This window comes from Protopterus annectens, chromosome 9.part0 (assembly GCF_019279795.1).
Source record: "Protopterus annectens isolate FY-2018-M chromosome 9.part0, PAN1.0, whole genome shotgun sequence".
Classification (NCBI taxonomy): domain Eukaryota; kingdom Metazoa; phylum Chordata; order Ceratodontiformes; family Protopteridae; genus Protopterus; species Protopterus annectens.
Genome location: NC_056743.1, coordinates 593,220,667 through 593,242,557, shown reverse-complemented (window position 1 = coordinate 593,242,557; position 21,891 = coordinate 593,220,667). Strand labels below are relative to the sequence as shown.

The 21,891-nt window shown below is 41.1% G+C and overlaps 1 protein-coding gene across 3 annotated transcripts in view; it reads right to left on the bottom strand.

The window, feature by feature from the left end:
- EBF2 (EBF transcription factor 2) overlaps nt 1-21,891 on the bottom strand; it is a 418,171-nt gene that overhangs the window by 377,290 nt on the left and 18,990 nt on the right. The window lies entirely within an intron of this gene.

The window sequence follows — 21,891 nt, the reverse complement described above, 5'->3', positions numbered from 1 at the left end:
GGTTTTTGGCTTTGGAGAGAGCTATTTTAACCTGAGTGTCTGTGATTTCAGGGGCTCTACATTCTTCTGGTATGGTTATGGGCCCTTTTGGGGGTGAGAGGGGAGGTGAAGTTTGCACTGAACCTGTCTGCCAGGATGTTGGCTATATCGGTTGGTTCTGTGTATTTTGTGCCATTCTGCACTAACTCTGAGCAGATCTGAGCATTGCCACTTAGATTCTTGACATAGCTAAAGCATGCCTTGTGGTTATCTTTGGAGTCCTTGGCAAGTTTTCTTTCAAAGCTCACCTTGGACGATTTTATGAGGGTTTGTAGTTTCTTGCTGATACCGATCAGGGATGTCTTCCTTCTTGGGATTTTACTCTTTTCTGTACTAGTTTCCTCCTTCTATTGTATAGCTTGTTTATGGCAGGGGTCCACCAGACTGGTTTCCTTTTCTTAGAGGAGTGAGTCTTGGTTTTGCTTGGGATAGCAAGATACATGCATTCTTGTAGGTGCCTGTAGAATGCATTAGTAAAGGATTTTGCAGCTTGGACAGCATTATCCTTTAGCATGGGGGCTTTGAAACGTTCCGCCTCCGTCTTAAGTAACATGAAGTTTGAGTTTGAAAGGTTTTTCACAGTGGTTTCCTTGTCCGGAGGTGGGGGCAGAATGTGGATATCTGAAGTGATTTGTTTATGGTCAGATCTAACCAGCAAGGGGTTGACCTCTGGTGTGGAACATTGGTCACCCATGTTGGTGATGACCAGGTCCAATATGTTGTCACCACTTTTGGAAATGTTGACCAGTTGTTCCAGGGCATTTGAGTTTATAAAGTCTAGGAAATGTTGGGCAAGGGAGTTAGTACTTGCGTAGTTCTCCCAGTTAATGTTTGGGTAGTTGAAATCACCAAATATTACTGTGTTTGGTAGGACCTTTATGTTACCCAGTGTTTCCAGAAATGCGGAATGGGGGTCCTGGGACATGGTGGGTGATCTGTAGCATGCTACAATTTGAACTGCAGTTTTGCCCATTGTTAGTTGTACGTGGATAATCTCTGAAGCATCGTGCTGTGCCACTAACCTGGAGGTGTGGGTATGCTTGATGAATATGGATACTCCCCCACCTTTTGTATTTTGGTCCAGGTCCTGTGGCCAAAATGTATGGTATTAGTTGTAGCCTGGTATGCTCTCTGGAGCCATAAACCAGGTTTCTGTTACTGCACATATATTGATTTTCTCCATACTGAGGAGTGCCTCGAGTGCGTGCATTTTGAGGTTTAGACTTCTGGCATTGAGTAGTATTACCCTCAGATTTTTGTTACTTGTGCTATTTACAGTGGTGGGTTTGTCTTTTGAGCCTTGCCTAATAAAAGCACTATGGGGGTGGCAAGAGCCTTGGCCAGTATTCGAAAGCCTAAGGGTGACAGGTGCAAGCCATCTCTAGCGAAGCAGCGTGGCTTGTCGAGCACGTCATCCCAGGCAGACAGACACTGGATCCCCTTTGAATGACACCAGAAACTTAGCCAATTGTTGAAATTGATCATTTTTTTCTTTATACCGTGGTATAATTCTTGGTAAGGGCAGGATGCTATTCAGGGTCAGGGTCATACCAGCCTGAGCTACATGATCAGAGAGCTCTTCCATATCTCTTTTCATGTAGTCCAGGGAGGTACAGCTCAAGTCATTCACACCAACATGGACAATGACAGAGTCGTATTTGTACTTGTCCTGGAGTGACCTGAGTGCTTGTGTTATGTGTCGGATCCTGGCACCCGACAGGCAGCTAACACTAACCTTCTCCTTATTCAGCCTAGTGAGTGGGACATCAGTGTGCCTGACTATAGAGTCACCTATTACTACTATGATGGGTATGTTATTTTGCCTTGAGGGCTGTGATTGTGTGGCACACTGGTTTTGTGAAGTATGTGTTTCATGGCTTGTGTTGGGGGTGGAGGTTGTTTGGATGTCTGCTTTGGAGGGCTCTGTTGCTTTTGCAGATTTTTATTTAGAGCCTCCGAGTATGTTTTCGTGTATTTGCATGTGTTTTTTGCCGGTGCTGGTTTAATGGATCTATGTGAGACTGGTGATGTGATGCCAGTATTTCCCTTCTCATTTGACTGTCCGATCCAGTCTTGGGTTGAGAGAGCTTAGCCTCCAGTTTGGCTGTATAATTGTATATCTCGCATGTATTAGTGTTTGGTGGTAGGAGGACAGGGTTGCCTGTGTACATGAGGCATTTCTAACATTGCCTCAGAATGCCCAGATTCACCAGTTGGACTGGAGAGTACACCTGAAACTGCCCTTTGGACATGCCTGGATAGGTACAGTAAACTGTTTTACTGAATGGCTGGTAAGGTCGAATAGAGTGCCTTGTCCTTCTGTAGTGCTAGGGTTTATAAGTGCTTGCTGTGAGTTTTGTGCAAGTGCCGGGCTGATAAATAAATGGCTTGAGTGCTTAAGTTGAAAGTTTGTCTAGCTCCAAGGGAAAAATTGAAGAGGAGACTTTGTTGAGCCAGGAATAGTTATACCCTAGCTAACCGGCACTGCCCGGTGTACAAAACTGGGCAAATGCAGTTTTTATAGCAGGGAAATGAAAGAGATAGAAATTAGTCCAAAATGGCCAATAAACTACTACTTTCTGGGCTGAAACCACTCCTCCAGGGACAGATAGGCTGCTCAAAGCTCCCCTCTCTCACAGGTGAACAGAGAAACTTCCTTCTATCCAAGTAAGGTATGGGCAAACACAGAGATTTGTAACATAGTCCTGAATTCAGCACTAACCTGAAAACTGGACTATACTAGCTTAGAAAGGCGTGAAACAAGTATATATATTTTTTCAGAAAATAAAGCAGATACAATCAAAAAAACACTTTAAATGCGCATAAAAAGATGCTTTTTGTTATATATCTCAGTTCAGAGTTGTAGTCAATGCCCCTAGTAATAAAGTAGGAAGAAACACAATTACAGTAAAAGCAGATGAATAAAGTGAAATTTGTTATATATATATATATATATATATATATATACATATATATATATATATATATATATATATATATATATATATAAAACAATAGAAAACGAACAATCTGATTTAAACAAGTTACCCAATTAACCAGAAAAAAAAACAAAGCTGAGCCCTGTTCCAGCAGTCTTCAATCAGACAAGTTCTAACTGCACACTCCCGCTACTAGGGTGCAGGTGAATCTTCTCCAAAAAAGATGGCCTGGATCAGTGCTCAAGTTATACAAACAAAGCTAGATTCAGCAGGCCTGAATCTGGTCCTATGCTACAGCAACAAGGCACACCAATGTCAGAAAGAAACAGTTTGAGTAAGCAGGCACAATAAGCCTGTGACCAGGAATTCCCAGCTCAGAAGGGCATAATCCAGCCTCTCCTCCCACAAGAGTGCAGACCACAAACCTTCTTAATGTAGAATAACTGGCCTGAAGCCCAAGTGCTTAAACCAGAACTTATACATTTTTAGAATAGCAGACACTGAGCTTTCAATCAGCAATTCCCAGCTTAGAAGGATGTAAACTACCTGTCCTGCCACAACAGTGCAGACCACAAACCTTCTTAATGTAAAACAACCGGTATGAAGTCCAAGTGCTTAAACCAAAAGACTTAGAATAACAGTTACAGTTTAATCAGGCTACTACCAAGCAGCAGTAAGTGCAGTAGAATAAATAAAATTGGGTACTTTTAAGAAGAAGCAAAAGCAAAATAAAGTAGGAGGAAACACAAATACAGTAAAAGCAGATGATTTTTTTTTTTTTTTTTTGTTAGTAAAGTGCAAGGAGAGAGGAAGGAAGAACCTAAGTGGGTTGGCCTTCTCAAATCTTCTCTCTGTATTATGTAGAGTGAACACTAGACTCATTGTAACTGTAATTTGCTGACCTGGGCATTAAGCATATTTTTCTTTTAAATATATGATTCATCTTACTTGGGTTTAAAATATGGTAAACTTTGTCATAACCTTCATAATTCACAAAATATAAAAACGTCCTTTGGCTTGGAATGTATATGTACTGAGCTCAAGGCAGAAAGCAGAGAAGGTAAAAGCTAGAATCCTTTAAGTATCTCAGTAAGTCCACAGAAGGCAAGCAGGTACCATAGTAAACAAAACAAATGTATGAAAACAAGAAAACAGAATCCAAGGATGTAATGTGTCCCCTTCTTAAGAAACACACAAGGAAGTATTAGTTCACACAAAGGGTGGTATTGTGCTGCCCTACTTTTTCTGAAGATGCATTAGGGTCAAAAACAGTGACTGAATTCAAGAATGCATGGGACAGACAAAAAGTTTTCATTATGAGTACTGAAAGTGGGGAAACAGTTCTTATTTAAGAAGAAACTGCATCTTGTTTAGTAAATAGTGAACAGAGTAGGTGAGACAGTCAGACTTTATTTACCATCAGACTGTATTTATTTTTAATTTTCTCTGAATAACCATCAGGAATTGCATCCATAAATAGTGCACATATAAGCAGTAATGTTAAACTAATTATGGTGCTGTGATGGGGCTGACCCAGTAACGATGGTGCAGAGAATGGTGCCTACATCCACCACTTCTGACATGAGTATATTTAACAACATGGGTAGCAGAGGCCAGCTAAGGTGGAGAAGGCTGCTCCTGGATGGCACCTGTGGAACTAGCAGTAACTAGTACTAGGATCCATCTGTAGAGCATGTATATATGGATGCGGGTCTATATCACATAGTCGAAGTCTTATAACTTTGAACATGTAATGTTCAAAACATTATGTTCGAAGTTACAAAACTTTGACTATGAATATAAAAAAAAAAATGGAAAACAAAATAAACTGTTTTAAGCAGGGGGGCAAGCTCCCCCCTGCACCCCCATACCCCCACTACTTAAATATACCAACTCCAAGATCGCACCCCATTGAACAAAATGGAAACCTCCGCTCATGGAGATTTCCATTGAAACGCTTGAACTTTTACAAATTCGAACTTATGGTCTCAACCATATGAGGTTCGAACTTGTAAATGTTTGACTATGTGGTAGGAACCCTGTGGATGTACGTACACATGACCTTCCTGAAGCATTGCATTGCATTTCATGCAACTGATGGTGGGCATAGGTACAACATAATGGATAAGATTCATCCACTGGTCCCCTGCCATTTAGTTCTCATCTTCCCCAAAGGTTTATATGGAGCAACAAAAGAAGATGATGATAATGATAATGATGGGCAATGTGAGATACCATGGGGTTAAAGGTCAACAAAGGGAGTGGGAACCAAACCATTTAAAAACCTCTCAGTAATTGATTGTATATGCAGCAGTGGATAACATGGTCTGTGTTCATAGTGTCATAGGTACTTATTAGGTTCATAGGTTCATAGGTTGATACTAGGCTCTCTGCCCTAGGGCATTTATAAGCCTAGCCAGAGTGTGTTTGGCTTTCGCCACCCATTTTAAATTAATTTTGCTATGCCCTTTTTCGAGGTTAGTATACTTTGCCTCTGTCTAACAGTGACACAGAAGTGATACCCGGGGTAAACCTATGATCTCCCATCCACTCATCAAGATTCCTCTTGAAGAGAGTCAATGAGGGACTCTGCCTAACCTGGACTGGGATTTTATTCCAGAGTGAAGGGAGCCTCTGGGTTATGAATCTGTCCCTCCAGCATGTCCTATTTATTTCAGTGCTGAGGTTTAAGTCTCTCAAGCACGTAGCTCAATGGGATTTGGATTTTCTGAGGTGCAGCATGTCCATTAATTCTGGGTTGGACATGGCTTTATACGTCAGGCACAGATCGCCTCTGAGCAGGCAGTATGCCACTGAGTAGAGCTGAAGTTTCTTTAACCGGGCAGCATATGGCATCTGTTTGAGCCCTTTGATCCTCTTGGTGAGGTACTTTTGGGGTCTGTCCAGTTGCTGCAGGTGTCTGGTAAGGTACATCCCAAAAGGGGCATTGTACTCAATTATGGGCCTGATAAGGGATGAGTAAAGAGGCATGATGACCTCCCCTGATCTAGATGTGAATCCCTTCATGATTAGGTGGGCTATATAAAATATTTTTCTAACCACTTTGGCCACGTGGTTTTCAAATGAGAGATTGCTATCAACTTGGGTCCCCAGGTCAATAATTACTTCTTCTGTACTTAATGGATTACCACCTATGTGGTAATTTGTGGGCACTTTGTTTTTGCCAAAGGGGATGACTATACACTTTTTGGCGTTTAGCTTGAGGCCATGGCTCTGGCACCAGTTGTCTGTTTCTATGAGGCCCTTTTGGAGGATGCTTGTGTCGGCTGGAGAGTCAATTATGGCACCCAGTTTGCAGTCATCTGCGAACTTGGTCAGCCACAGTCTTTCCATGTTGGCCTGTACCTCAGAGAAATATATACCGAACAAGAGAGGTCCCAGGACTGAGTCTTGTGGGATGCCACTTGTAACTGGTTTGGAGTCTGACATGGCTCCAGCAATTCTAACCATGTGGGTTCTGTCCTTGAGCCAGTTTGCAACCCATCTAGTGACATAGGGGTTTATATTTAAGCTGATGAGCTTATCTATAATGCCCGAGTGGGGTATTGTATCGAAGGCTTTTGCGAGGTCCAGGTAGGCTGTGTGGACCACCTTCCCCTCGTCAATGGCCTTGGTGACTGTTTCAAAGAAATCGACCAGGTTTAAGAGGCAGGATCTGCCCTTAACAAAGCCGAACTGGGTAGGATCCAGTGTCTGTAGGTCCCCAATATCTTTATTTATGAGGTCCATGATGATCCTTTCCATAGCTTTGCAGACCAAGCTAGTCAGGCTTATGGGGCGATAGTTTCCAGGATCAGTTGAGGCACCACCTTTGTGGAGAGGGACCACTGTTGCTGTACGCCACTCTTTGGGTACATATCCTGTAGTAAGGCTGAGATTGAACAGTAGTTTTATGTTTGGGTTTAGCTCTTCTTGGAGTTCATGTAGGACGCAGCCCGGGACACCGTCTGGTCCCATTGATGCTGTGTTTTTTGCTTTGGAGAGGGTGGCTCTTATCTGAGCATCTGAGATGTCAGGGGGGCAGCACTCTGCTGGGATAGATATTTGCCCTTTTGGTGGGGAGGGGGGGAGAAGTTTGCGCTGAACCTGTCAGCTAGGATGTTGGCAATGTCTGTGGGTTCAGTGTATTTTTTGTCATTTTGGACTAATTCTGAGCATATCTGGGAATTCCCACCCAGGTTCCTAACATAATTAAAGAAAGCCTTGTGATTATCCTTAGTGTCCTGTGCAATTTTTCTCTCTAGGCTGGCCTTAGACAATTTTATGAGTGCCCGTAGTTTTTTGCTAATACTGATCAGAGATGCCTTCCCTTTTTGGGATTTTGCTCTATCATGTAGTAGCTTCCTCCTTCTATTGTATAGTTTGTTTATGGCTGGGGTCCACCAGACAGGACGTCTGCCTTTGGAGGATTGGGTCTTGGTTTTACTTGGGATTGCATGATCCATGCATTCCTGAAGGTGTTCATAGAATGCGTTTATAAAGGATTCTGCGGTCTGGGCCATATTTTCCACAGGCCCAGGGGCTTTGAAGGATTTCACCTAGGTTTTGAGGCGTGTGAAATTTGCTTTAGAGAAGTTTTTCACTGTGGTTTTCTGGGCAGAGGGTGGGGTCGGGATGTGAATATCCAGTGAGATTAGTTTATGGTCTGATCTTACCAGTGAGGGATACACTTCTGGTCTGGAGCATAGAGTCCCCATGTTGATGATGATCATGTCCAATATGTTTTCCCCTCTTGTGGGAGTGGTAACAAGTTGTTCCATAGCATTTGAGTTTATAAATTCTAGGAACCTTTGGGCTAGGGTGTTGGAGCTAGAGTAATGCTCCCAGTCTATGTTTGGGTAGTTGAAGTCGCCCAATATAATGGTGTTTGGAGAGACCTTCATATTTTCCAGTGTTCTCAGGAAGGCCGAGTGGGGTTCCTGGGTTTGGGGGGGTGGTCTGTAGCAGGCTATAAACTGGAAGGCAGTTTTACCCACTGTTAGTTGCACATGGATAGTCTCAGATGCTTCGTGCTGTGCCACCAACCTGGAGGTGTGGGAATCCTTGACGAATATTGATACTCCCCCTCCTTTTGTGGTTCGGTCCAAGTTTTGGGGCCGAAAAGCATGGTATGAGGTATAACCTGGTAGTGATGGGGTGCTCTCGGGAGCCTTGAACCAGGTTTCTGTTACTGCACAGATATCGATGTTTCAAGTGCATGCATCTTGAGGTTTAGACTTCTGGCGTTGAGTAGCATTACTCTTAGTTTCTTATCCCTTGTGATGCCTATGGAGGTGGATTTGTCTTTTGAGCCTTGCCTAAAAAAGGCACTATGGGGGTAGCAAGAGCCTTTGTCAATATCCGAAAGCCCAGGGGTGACAGGTGCAAGCCGTCCCTAGCGAAGCATCGTGGCTTGTCGAGCATGTCATCCCAGGCTGACAGGCATTGGATCCCCTTTGAATGACACCAATACTTAAGCCAATTGTTGAAATTGATCATCTTGTCTTCATATTGTGGCATCATACTTGGTGAGGGTAAGATGCTACTCAAGGTCAGGGTCATACCGACCTGGGCTACATGCTCAGAGAGCTCCTCTATGTCTCTTTTCATGTAGTCCAGGGAGGTACGTCTCAGGTCATTCACACCAGCATGGACAATGACTGAGTCATATTTGTACTTGCCTTGGAGTGACCTGAGTGCTTGTGTTATGTGGCGGATCCTAGCGCCCGACAGGCAGCTCACCATGACCTTCTCCTTGTTCAGCCTGGTGAGTGGGACGTCAGTGTGTCTGACGATAGAGTCACCTATTACAAGTGTATCAGGTGTGTTGTTTAGCCTTAAGGGCTGTGACTGTTCGAAACTGGCTCTGTGAGCTATGTGTTGCATGTGTTTGTTTTGGAGTAGCGGTTGCTTGGGTGTCTGCTTTGGAGGTCTCTGCTGCTTAGGCAGATTTTTATTTAGAGCCTCTGAGTATGTTTTTGTGTGTTTATGTGTTTGGTTTGCTGTCGTGGTAGGTCTATGTGAGACTGGAATTGTAGTGAGTGTGGCTTCCTTCTCCTCCTTACTGGTTACGCCAGTACTGAGTTGAGAGAGCTTAGCCTCCAATTTGGCTATATGGTTGCATCTCTCACATGTGTTGGAATTTGTTGGGAGGAGGAGAGGGTTGTCTATGTACATGAGGCAGTTATAACATTGCCTCAAGATTCCCAGATTCACCAGCTGGACCGGAGAGGAGATTGACAACTGACCTTTGGACATGCTAGAATAGTATTGGGAATTCCTTTATAATTGAAAAAAAGGGCCAATGGGGAACAAGGTACTCAAGGGGAGTTTGTGAGGGTGTAGTCCTTTTAATTTTTTAGTGCTGACTTATATAATTGCTTTAGTGAGCAAGTGCCAGGTAACTTAAATGCAATGTGTTACAGGTAACTTAAATGCAAAAATGACAAACAGTAACTTTCTTTCAAGTGAAACAAGGAAATAAGTACAGTAAGCAATGCAGATATCACTAGGGATCCACAGAAGCGCTGAAAAGCCGCGTTTTAGGTGGAATTAGCGTTTCAGGGAAATAACAAGCAAACAACAACAAGCATACAAACAAAGCTAGATTCAGCAGGCCTGGATCTAGTCTATGCTACAGCAAACAAGGTGTACCAATTTCAGTAAGAAACAGTTCAAATATGCAGGCACTATAAGACTTTAACCAGAAATTCCCAACTCAGAAGGGCAGAGTCCAGCCTCTCCTCCCACAAGAGTGCAGACCACGAACCTTCTTAATGTAAAATAACTGGCCTGACGCCCAAGTGCTTAAACCAGAACTAATACACTTTTAGAATAACAGACACTGAGCCCTCAATCAGCAGTTCCCAACTTAGAAGGATGTAAGCTACCTGTCCTGCCACCACAGTGCAGGCCACAAACCTTCCTAATGTAAAACAACTGGTCTGAAGCCCAAGTGCTTAATCCAAAAGACTTAGAATGATAGCTGCACTTTAATCAAGTTACTACCAAGCAGTAATAAATACAATTGAATACTTTAAAGAATGCCTGGATTAGTGCTCAAGTTATACAAACAAAGCTAGATTCAGCAGGCCTGGATCTAGTCTATGCTACAGCAAACAAGGTGTACCAATTTCAGTAAGAAGCAGTTCAAATATGCAGGCACTATAAGCCTTTAACCAGAAATTCCCAGCTCAGAAGGGCAGAGTCCAGCCTCTCCTCCCACAAGAGTGCAGACCACGGACCCTCTTAATGTAAAATAACTGGCCTGAAACCCAAGTGCTTAAACCAGAATTAATACACTTTTAGAATAACAGACACTGAGCCCTCAAGCAGCAGTTCCCAACTTAGAAGGATGTAAGCTACCTGTTCTGCCACTACAGTGTAGACCACAAACCTTCTTAATGTAAAACAACTGTGAGGATCTTAAGAAGGCTCACCTTACATTCCCTGGTAGTTTTTAGCCCTTATATTACATATATGAATAATCCAGAGGTGGGCAATACAAGGATATGTTACAACATTTACTTCGTATCCTTATCCATGAGGGACACGGGTGCTAAACTGGGGTTGAATATACAGTTTCCCATCTAGTCATCTAAATTACATATGAATAGAGTAAACCAAGTAGTTTACTTTATGCAGCATGGTGGAGAGTTCTGTGTAAGCAGTATTCTCTGTGATACATACCTATCCTTCACGCATGTCCTATTTATGTTGCAAAAGAGATTAAGATCCCTTAAACAGGTATTCATGCTACCACTGGACTTGCAAATTTGCACTAGGTCTGACAGGAAAGGGTCTGTCGAGGCACTATATGTGAGGCAGCGGATGCCTCTTAGTAGTCTGTATGATATCAAAAGAGGGACAAGGCTTTGAGATAATTTGCATAATTTTTATGCTTTAGGCCCTTGATTGTTTTTGGGGTGACAAAGTGTTGTGGCCAGTCAAGTTGTGACAAATGTAGGAACAGGTGCATATTGAAAGGGGCATTTTACTTAATATTCAACCTAATGAGAGCCAAGTAAAGTGGAACTATAACATCCCTGGACTGGACCCCATACCTTTAATATAAGTTGTGCCATGAAAAAGGACTTTCCTTACAATACCAGATACATGTCGATCAAAGAATGTTTCATTGTTGATAAGGGTTTCCAGATTCCTGACTATAGGATTAACTTGTGTTGTCAATATGATAGTTGCAAGGAAATTAATGCTTGCCAAAAGATATGCTTATACATTTCTTAGCATTTAGATTTAGTCCATGGTTTTGATGCCAACAACTATTTGTTTTGGAAAAGTCCACTTGGAGGATCTTGGTGTCCTCTGAGGAGTTTATGATGGCACCAAGTTTACAGACATTGGAAAACTTGGTCAGCCATAAACTCTTAATATTAACTTTGACCTCTGAGAAGTTTGTTTGTTTGTGTCTTTCGGCTTTTCCCGGTTAGGGGTCGCCACAATGGAACTCCGGTCCGCTAATGATTGGTAGTGGATTTTTACGTACCGGGTTACCAGCCCTGACGCACAACCTTCAATGAAGGCACGCCCCATTCACGTATGCCTCCACAAAGAAGGCGGTCTAGCTGAGAATCGAATGGAACAACACTACCACAGCACCACCACCGCAGTATACCAGAAAGCAGTGGCCCAAGGACTGAACCTTGGACTACACCTGTAGTGACAGGTCTTTTGGAGGAGGTAGCGCTGTCCACCCTGATTTCCTGGCTTTGATTTTCAAGTCAGTTTTCTATCTAATGAGTTACATAGAAATTCACATTTAGTTGAGTGAGTTGATGGTGTCAAACACTTTTGTGAAGTCTAGATATGCATTGTGTACTGATTTGCCCACATCTATTGTTTCGGTAACCTTCACAAAGAAGTCAACTGGGTAAAGTAGGAAGGATCTTGGGTCAAGAGTTTGTAGGTTGACTTTGTCCTTATGTATTAATTCCATAATGATCATTTCCATAGCCTTACATATGAGGCTAGTCAGGCTTATGGGTCTAGAATTATCTGGGTCCACTGATGGCCCACCTTTGTGTAAAGGGATCACTATTGCCATCCTCCATTCAACCGGCATGAAGCTGTTTTGGAGGCTAATATTGAATAGCCTCTATAGAGGATCTGGCAGGTCCAGTTTCAGACTGACCTGTAGCAACCTGATATGTTATCTGGTCCCATACAAATAGTGTTCTTGGTCTTGGATAGCGCCTTGAGGACTTGTTCTTGGGAGATTTGTGGAGGGATTTAGATGCTGGTACATGATATGGGAATCTGGGAGGCCAGGTGTTGCACTACATTTGTCTGCTAGTAGACTGGCTAAGTCATTTGGGCAGGAGTATATGATATAATACATTATTAGCTCTGTGCCGTGCAGGGCATTGTTTCTGAGGTTTCTAAGACAGTTAATGAGGGTTTGTGGTTACCCTTCACCTGGGTAGCTATTTTTACCTTACATCTGGCATTGGTTGATTTGATCAGGGTCTAGAGTTCCGTTTTAAGTTTAGCAAAACCATTTTTAGCATCTTGAAAATTAAATTTATTTTGACCACAGTAAGTTTTTTTATTATTGCTCCACTGCCAATCCTGAGCGGACAGGTGATCCGCTGTGGCGACCCCTAACCAGGAAAAGCCGAAAGAAGAAGAAGATGATTATAGAGCCTGTTTATATTTGGACTGAACCACAGTGATTTTTTTCTTAAATTTGTCATTAAATTTACTTCAGAGGGGAACATTCTTAAATGTGTTACTATATTTACTTCAGAGATAAACAGATGCATCTATACAGCAATTTACATGGGCATAGATTTTGGCAGCAAAGGATTCCACATAGTCAGTGGGGTCATCAGGTTGGGAGGGGATTCTGTATTTATTCAGGTCATCAGTCAGTTTTAGTCAATTAGCCCTAGCATGATTTCTGAATATCGAGGAATTGGAAGATGCTTCCGGTTTCAGTGTAATATTTCAACATACATCTGAAGATGGACTGCACATAGAGCGTAAAGGTGAAGTCCAGAGGGTTTATGAGGAGAAGCTCACTCAAGCTAGATATTAAAATTCATTGTAATATGCACCACTCTTCCAATTTGTAACAAACAGTTACTGGACAATGCTTTATCACAGCAGTTATCAAAAAATACAAGGCTGATTTTATTTCCTGCTGCATGACAATTTTATATGATGTAATGCACATGCAAAAACAAGGGTAAAACCACATAAAAAATAACCAAGCCCATGTTTGTAATTATCCCTGAATGGTAGCAAATAATAACTAAGGTTCTATTTACAGAAAAAGCAATAAGAAGTGACTATTCCATTAATGTGTTTATGGATCTTTATAACAAATCAAACAACGGTTATGCTATACAGTGCCAAATACTTTCAACTCATATCCTACAGGCAGCACTTAACATATTTGTATTAACAGTTACAGAAAAGTGATATTTGACTTTCTCTCTCTATATATATATATATATATATATATATATATATATATATATATATATATATACACACATACACACACACACACACACACACACACACACACACACACACACACACACACACACACACACACATACATACATGTATAGAACAAGCACTCTGAAACTACTAGTGTCTAAACTATAATCCCACCTACATCATCCTAACACCCACAAGTCTAGTTGACTTTTGACTCTTATTATTATGGCTGTCTTGTAATAAACCCTATCACTAGTGCAGCTGCTTTTAAATTCTCTTCCAATTTAGGCTCTTACATAATGCTGCTCCTAGCTGAAACTACGGTGGCCTAAGAATCCAAGATTACTAGTAGCAGAGGATGAGCACTGTCTCTATAAATACACTAGTGCATCAAAAAGAACAAACATACTGACACACAAACAGTGAAACACAAATAAGACTTTCAGATGACATGACAAGCTAAGGCCCCATCGGCCTGAGTTTGTGGTAGCTCAGCACAAATGCCACCTTAGGTAACCTGTGAAAAGAGGCCCTTGGCCTAATGGGACTTACCAAGTCAACAAAGTGGACATAGAATGAATAAGTCACTGCACTCTAGAAAATTACAAATATATATTCTGCTTCACTTTGGACAAGTACTGGCCATGACAGAAACTGTCACGGTTATGGCCTACTAGCAAATAGTCACAGTAGCCTTCTGCAAAGCCAGCAATCTGCATTTGGAAATAAGCCTTGAGTGGCTTAGGTCACTAAGGATTAAATACTAATTAAAAATGGATTAACTAAAGCCCAGAAAAAGTGTATTGCTCTTTAAATGTGCCAGGTTTTTGTACATCCCTCAGTATTTTTCAATAGACTAATAAAATTCCAGTGGGATGCACAAAAGCTTGTCACTACTGGAGTAATGAATCTTTTTCTCTTTTTAATGACACTTTTTCTTCTATTTTACATTTAAGTAGTTGGTATTTCAATGGCTTTTGGTTTAAACTCCTATTAGTCACATTTTTTTCTAACATGCCGGGGATTCTGCATCAACAGAATAACTATTTTTACCTGAATGGTGACTGCAGGTCATGCATGTATAGACCTTCTCAGAGAGGACTGGGGTTTGAGCAGTAATTTCAAGAATATCCAAATATGTTTTCTCAGTTGTAATGCCATATCATCTGCAGGAGGAGACAGCAATCCTTGATATGTTCAAAATAGCGAGGTCAGCACTCTTGGCAAACATAACAGATTGAAGTAACACTGATTTACAGACCTTAAGGTCTGCCTTGAATTAGGAAGGGGTTCCATGCCAGTCAAGGCACTAAAAATTCTGAGTAATTAAATTGACAGAAACTATGGAGGTTATGTGGACAAGATGAACATCTTAGCATATGTGCATTGCAATAAAGAGACTTAAAACTACATGCACATGCTAAGCATACTATTCACTTGGGCTACTTTCCAGACCATAGCATGTTAAGAAAAAAGATACCTGACAGATGCATTTGGTATGATCTGAATATGGATGCATGACTGACCACTTCATAGGTGGGTACTAGGCTAACTGCCTTTGTAGGCCATCATAAGCCTAGCCACTTACCCCATGTGGGAATCAAACCCTGCACCTTCTGTTTGTAAGGCAAACACCTTAACTGTTATGCCATCCTTCTTCGCATGTTTAGGCCCTAAACATGCAATTGGTAGGTATGGAGATGAACGGCTTACCCAGGAATGCGTTAGAATGGGAACCTATTTATTCACTCCATCTGGAAATGATTACTTTATATACCATTCATAATACCTTGATAAACAACTGTGATGCACCTCTGTTTATATAGCAATTATGCAGATAAAAGGAGTCAGGAAGCACAAGGAAACCCAGTGCTAGTTGCATTTCCACTCTAGAGGCTAACATAAATGAGTTCATAAGTAGTATGAACCTTATCTAATTACATCTCTTGGTTACTACATTTTCAGTGGCACAACTCAGACAAATGAAGTTAGCAAAGCAATACCAATCTAAGTGAATATGCTAAAGCAAAATTAAGCTACATAATAAAATCTACCCTGAATTACTACATGTCTGAACTACAATATACTAGCTGAACATGCCCAAAAACACAAACATTACAAGGTCACATTACACAACACAACAAAACAGAAAAAATGTAACAAAGAACAAAAGCAAATACCCCTTTAACTATATTCTCACTCTGAGACCATACCATGTTAAAATATGCATGGATGTCTTCGAACACGCATAGATTTATTTCCTGCAGTGCAAAAAGACAGCAAGAACTATAACCCCCTTAAAAGTAATCAAATTCAGTTCTCTGCACAAGCACACAAAACCTTCAGCAAATCAGATTACATTGTGTACATCGCCAACCACAAACAACTGTGCTTTCAAACAGTTTCATGCATGCCCTAACCAAATTTCAGCCACTGACTCCACAGCAAAAGTCAGTAATTCGAATATTTGATTAGTCAACCTTAACAGCCCTCTGTCAAATATGATTCAGCATTTCAGGATACCACAATTTAACTGCCTTAACAAGCCACTATTTTTTTATGTAAACACTTACACTATGTCAAGGTAACTTTGTAGTTTGTGAAACAGATCTGCAGCTTTTAGCATACATATACAAGTCAGGATACCTTTCAAAATACTGAGTGAGCAAGAAATACCACCTTTACTTTTTTTTTTGCGCTAGTAAGCTTCCTTTGACCTCTTCAATTCCTCAATTAAACATAGAAGTTTAACACTTAAATTGATGCAGAAAATGGCTGTAATGAGTAAATGGACAATGCTGTGAAATACAGGTAAATTCAAACAGTGCTTCAAAGACACTGAGTGATTGTGGCTGGAATTACTGCTTGGTTTACTGACTGTGAGTATGGTCTGTGAGAAACTACCTAAATGAAATTTTGAATTTAATTTGCTTGGAGTAGGGCCTTTGTGTTATATTCCTATACACCAAATATATTCACACTTTTCTCTTTCCCTGTCTCAGAACATGCTACTGTGGGCCTGCCTATGTGACATTTTAATTGTCGGTGTTTATGTCAGTCTGACTGACCATCTGACTGTCTGTCTGTCAGTTTAATGACACCTTTATGGTTGTCAGTAACTTCCATTTGAAGAACTGGCCTCATTCATCTAACTGACGTCATATTTAATGTGTGCAGTCAGTTTGTCCAGAGAGCATACCTCTCAACTTCTTTATTCATGAATTCTGGACAAAGCTAGTGGGGCCTCAGATGAGGGATAATTTTAGCATATTACTGTAACTCAATTGCATAGTTAATAGAACAAATCTTGTGTCAACATGCATTTTCTAAATAAGAAGCATCCCTAGTAATTTATCCAAAAATAAAAAGTATGAGGGAGAGAGCAAAATATGAGGCAAAGTCAAAGGCATTCTTCAGAATAAGGGACAGTGTAAAGGTATGCTAGAGATTGACTACCTAGAACTGTAGCTAGGGTGTGGCAATGCAGGCAGCTACCCCAGGTGCAAGCTGTTGGTGTGAGACTCATGAATGTGGAAGTGAAATAGCATTTCCACCTGCCAGTATTACAATAATAGTGTCGTGCATTTGTTTAAAGAGTAATGTGTATACTTTAAGTATATTGAATCATCTAAGGGGCAATCAATGGTACAAAAATATTGCATGGCTGGGAAACATTATCATTCTGTACCTCAAAAATTATAGTCAGGCGAGGTCCAAGGAAGAATCTTTTGAAAAAAAAATAATGAGTCATTCAGAGGTTATGTTTGCAAGATTTTCAGAAAGCTATATTAACTCATTTTTAAAGCCCAATTAGGGTTAGGGTAAGGGTTACAAAAAATGATATGTGTGTGGTGAGAGGAGGGGAACATGTGTGTGCCTATTTGTCTTGCATAGCAGTACTATAAGGGAAAGGGGGGTTAGTCCTCTTATGTATAAGGATGGGGTTAGAGATATGCTTAGGGTTAACACATGTGAGTTTAATTGGTGCAGGCATATATGCTAACCCTAATCATACATCAACATTAATTTGCTTAGCTGTGTCATAAAAAGCCTTCAACCAGAAGTTGTGTGGCTTTTTTATTTAACACTTTTGTTGAACAGATAAGCCCCCTGGACACAATTGTCCCTTTTCAAGTGCAGTCCTGGTTAAGTGACGTGCTCATTATTACACAGCAGCAAATGCGGAGGAAAGAATCAAACCCTGACTACAGAAAGCAGCTCATCGACAGAGCCTTAATCCTCTCTGCTAACCACCAAATAGAGAAATCTAAATTATTCATATTTTAAGTTGCTGAGAATTGTTGCTTTGAGGGTCCTTTCCATCCACAACCCAAGCCAAAGGAAAATTATATACCCAAAATTTATAATTCATAACAACAAGATGTATTACAAAAATGAATTGTCTTTCACTTGTGATACATCCTAGACAAAGCAAATAAACTGCAGGTAGTGGCCACACTACATTAACATTCTTATTGACACAGTTCAACAGCAAACAAACTGACAAGCAATGGCAAAAGAGAGTTTAAGAAACTAGTTTTCCAAAGCAATTTACATTGACAGGAGCTGGAAAGAATGAATTGAGGCAATGTCGGAATAGTGAAAGATTAAAGATGTTTTTTTTATTTTTTATTTATAGGAAGGGAATTCCAGAAATCACACATTAGTTTATCAAAAGTTCTTTCTGTGATACATGCATTCATTTGCTCAACGACAAAACACATTAGATGATAAAATGTTAAAAAGTCAAAAATGTTGACACCCATTTAATGAAGGGGACAAGTAACCCTGCACCCACCACACCTCGTGATAATTATATATACCAGCTCCTGGATTGCACAACAGTGGGGAAAAGGCAAATCCCATTTTCAATATTCTGAATTTTTCTACATGTTGTCAGTTGATATTTTGTGTCATTGATCAAATTAGTATATTTCAAACGAAGGTGTTCAAAGGCTTGGAGCTTATATTCATTGGGACCTGAATATGTTTGTTTAGTTGGGTGGAGCATTGATCAAATCTAACCCATGCCAGGATCAAAAACTCAGCCCAGATATACAAACTAGACAAGAGTGTAATAATACATAAGTGGCAATAAAACAGTATGATGGTAGACTAATCCTTTGGATACATAGTAAAGCCAATGTACTAATTTACAGTAAGTGCAAACGTTTCACAACATTTGAGAAATTAGAATAAAATAAATCAGAGATGTAAAAAGGGAGTAAAGCATCTTAGCGGCTGAGTTAAGTGTGGAGAAGAGTTAAAGTAGACTTAAGTGATGTGGACCTGAGACATCACAGGTACATGGTCCTTGATTAACTAAATATGATTTTAGTAGAGAACGGAACTCTGAATAAGTTAATGACTCTTTAATTTCAAATGGGAAGGACTCCCACAGTTTGTGCCCAAGAATTCAGAATGCATGGTAAGGATATGTAGTAGTGATTACAAACTGACTGCTTATTGGCAAGAAATTAGTATGAGTCATTTGTAGACAGTACTTCAAAAAGAAATATTGCTATTTCCAATGGGGAGAATGTAAAGTTAGGAATATAATGGTGAAATCTAGTGTGACAAATAAAACAACATTTTAGGAGTGTTTGTAATGCAATGGTGTTGTCCTCACTGACACAGTGGAGAACATATTCTCTCATACAAACGAGTACTTCTTTTAACAAAAGATTTCAGTGTTTGAAGATTATGAGAACTGGAAATCTTACAATCTGCTTTGATCTGAGCTAAAACTTTGTTGACAGAGATCTGCCCATGTCCATGGAAAGAAAGAATATGATCTAAGTAGACATCTATATATTATATGAATATACCTGAGAGATAGCTATACCCAATGAATCGTACACAAAAAAGAGGCAGAGGTGAATTTATGAACAGTGCAAAAGTGTTGCAAGTTAGTGCTGGAGACACTGTCCATAGATTATGTTTATTTTTACCAGACACAATTGTGATTAAAATCATTTTGAAGTGAGGTTTCAGTGTCTTTGCAGCTGTTACTACTTCTTAGAAGGAGAAGGCTGCATAAAAAATATATTTGTGGGTTTTGATATCAGTAGGAAGATGTCTTATATAAGAAACAGAAAAATATTGTTCCAAGAATGGAACCCTGAATGCTGAGTAGTAGAGGAAGAGAAAGCATGTCCAGGGACAAGGGCTATTCTAGAATGTTTTCAAAGTGGTAACCAGTGGTATGCCCCAGAGAATGCTCTTTTTAGGTCAACAAAGATGGTGCCAATGTAAAGCCCATTGTTCCTGGTAAGTGGTACATTTTTTGTTATTATTTCCTTTATTTCTTTACTAGGGTGCATCACTGATCACCAAGGACTAAATGCAGACTCAGCCTGACTGTAATGAAAACCAGAAACATTGCAGAGATGCAAATAGTTGAACAACATTAGTACACAGTTTCAAGCACTGAGCATTAGACAAGTATAAAGTACCATTTGAATAGTGAAAGCACATTGCAACAGGAAGGACTGTAATACAGATGTCTGGATGCAAACTATGTCAGCGAGACAGGTAGACACTACTAGACTACTAGTTCAGTTCACTTACATGAGAATAAAGCAAGGGGGTAGACTAAAGGTGTTATGGCAAGATGTAGGGGATGTTCAGAGGTGTGTACTAGGCTAATGGCTCTGGAGCCTTTACAAGCCTAGCCCATAGAAGTGCCCTGGCAATGTGCCGCCCAGCGTTAGTTCCCGGTGCCTCTATTAAATAGAGCCATTGGAGGGATCCCCAGAGTGAACTTTCTATTTCCCATCCACTCATCAAGATTTCTCTTGAAGAGGGACAATGAGGTGCCCTGCTTGGCATGTATGGGAAGCCTGTTCCAGAGCATGGGCAGTCTCTGGGTTATGAATCTGTCCCTCCAGCATGTTCTGTTGATTGTGGTAATGAGGCTGAGGTCTCTGGAGCATGTGGTGCAGAGGGATTGGGATTTCTTTAGATGTGGCATTTCTAACAGAGCTGAGTCAGACATGGCTTTGTAAGTCAAGCAGAAATTGCCTCTTAGTAGACGATATGAGAAACAGAATAGCTGGAGTTTTTTGCGTCTGTACATGCAGGACATGTGTTTAAGGCTCAGGATCCTGTTTGTGAGGTACTTTTGTGGCCTCTCCAGCTGTTGCAGGTGTCTAGTGAGGTACATGCCAAATGGGGCATTATACTCGATGATTGGTCTAATGAGGGAAGAGTAGAGAAAGATGATAACCTCTTTCTTCCTGGCTACAAAACCCTTGCTAATGAGATTTGCCACATAGAAGGACTTTCTGACCACAGTGGCAATGTGGTGGTTGAAGGAGAGGTTGTTGTCAACCTGCATCCTCAGATCTCTTATAATGCCTTCATTGTTCAGTGGGCTCCCATCGATGTGGTAATTAGTGAGAACTGAGTTTTTCCCAAAGGGGATGATGATGCATTTTTTGACATTAAGCTTAAGGCCATGGTTTCGACACCAGTCATTGGTCTCAGTGAGGCCTTTCTGTAGGATGTCTGCATCACTTGGGGAGTTAATAATTGCTCCCAGCTTGCAGTCATCTGCAAACTTGGTCAGCCAGAGTCCCTCTGTGTTGGCCTGGACTTCTGAGAAGTAGATGCCAAACAGGAGAGGACCCAGGACCGATCCCTGTGGGACTCCGCTCATGACTGGTTGGTGGTCTGACTTGGGGTACGCTACTTTTAGACTGTGGGTTCTATCTGTGAGCCAGTTTGCAACCCACCTAGTGACATAGGGGTTGATGCCAAGTCTGGTGAGTTTATCAATAATTCCTGAGTGAGGAATGGTATCAAAGGCCTTGGCCAGATCGAGGTAGGCTGTATGAACTGCCTTACCCTCATCCACAGCTCTGGTGACTGACTCAAAGATGTCCACCAGGTTGAGCAGGCATGATCTACCTTTCACAAAGTCAAACTGCATGGGATCTAGAGTTTGAAGATGACCGATATCTTTGTTAATTAGGACCATGATGATGCACTCCATAGCCTTACATAACAGACTCGTCAGACTAATGGGGTGATAATTCCCAGGTCTGTAGTCGCTCCCCCTTTATGGAGAGGGATGACTGTGGCAGTGCGCCATTCGGTAAGGATAAAGCCTGAGGTGAGGCTGTGAGTGAACAGGGCACACAGATGTGGTGCAAGTTCACTTTGTAGTTCACGTAAAACACAGCCAGGGATATTTTCGGGTCCAATGGAAGTTGTATTCTTGGTCTTGGACAATGCAGCTTTAACCAGTGCTGCAGTAATGCTGAGTGCCTGGCATCTTCTGGTATTGTGATTGCTCCTTTGGGGGGGTAAAGTTGACACTGAATCTGTCGGCCAGTATGTTGGCAATATCTGTTAGCTCAGTATAGGAGGTACCATTGTGCAGTAACTCAGAGCAAACCTGGGTGTTGCCATGGCGATTCTTGATATAACTATAGAAGGCTTT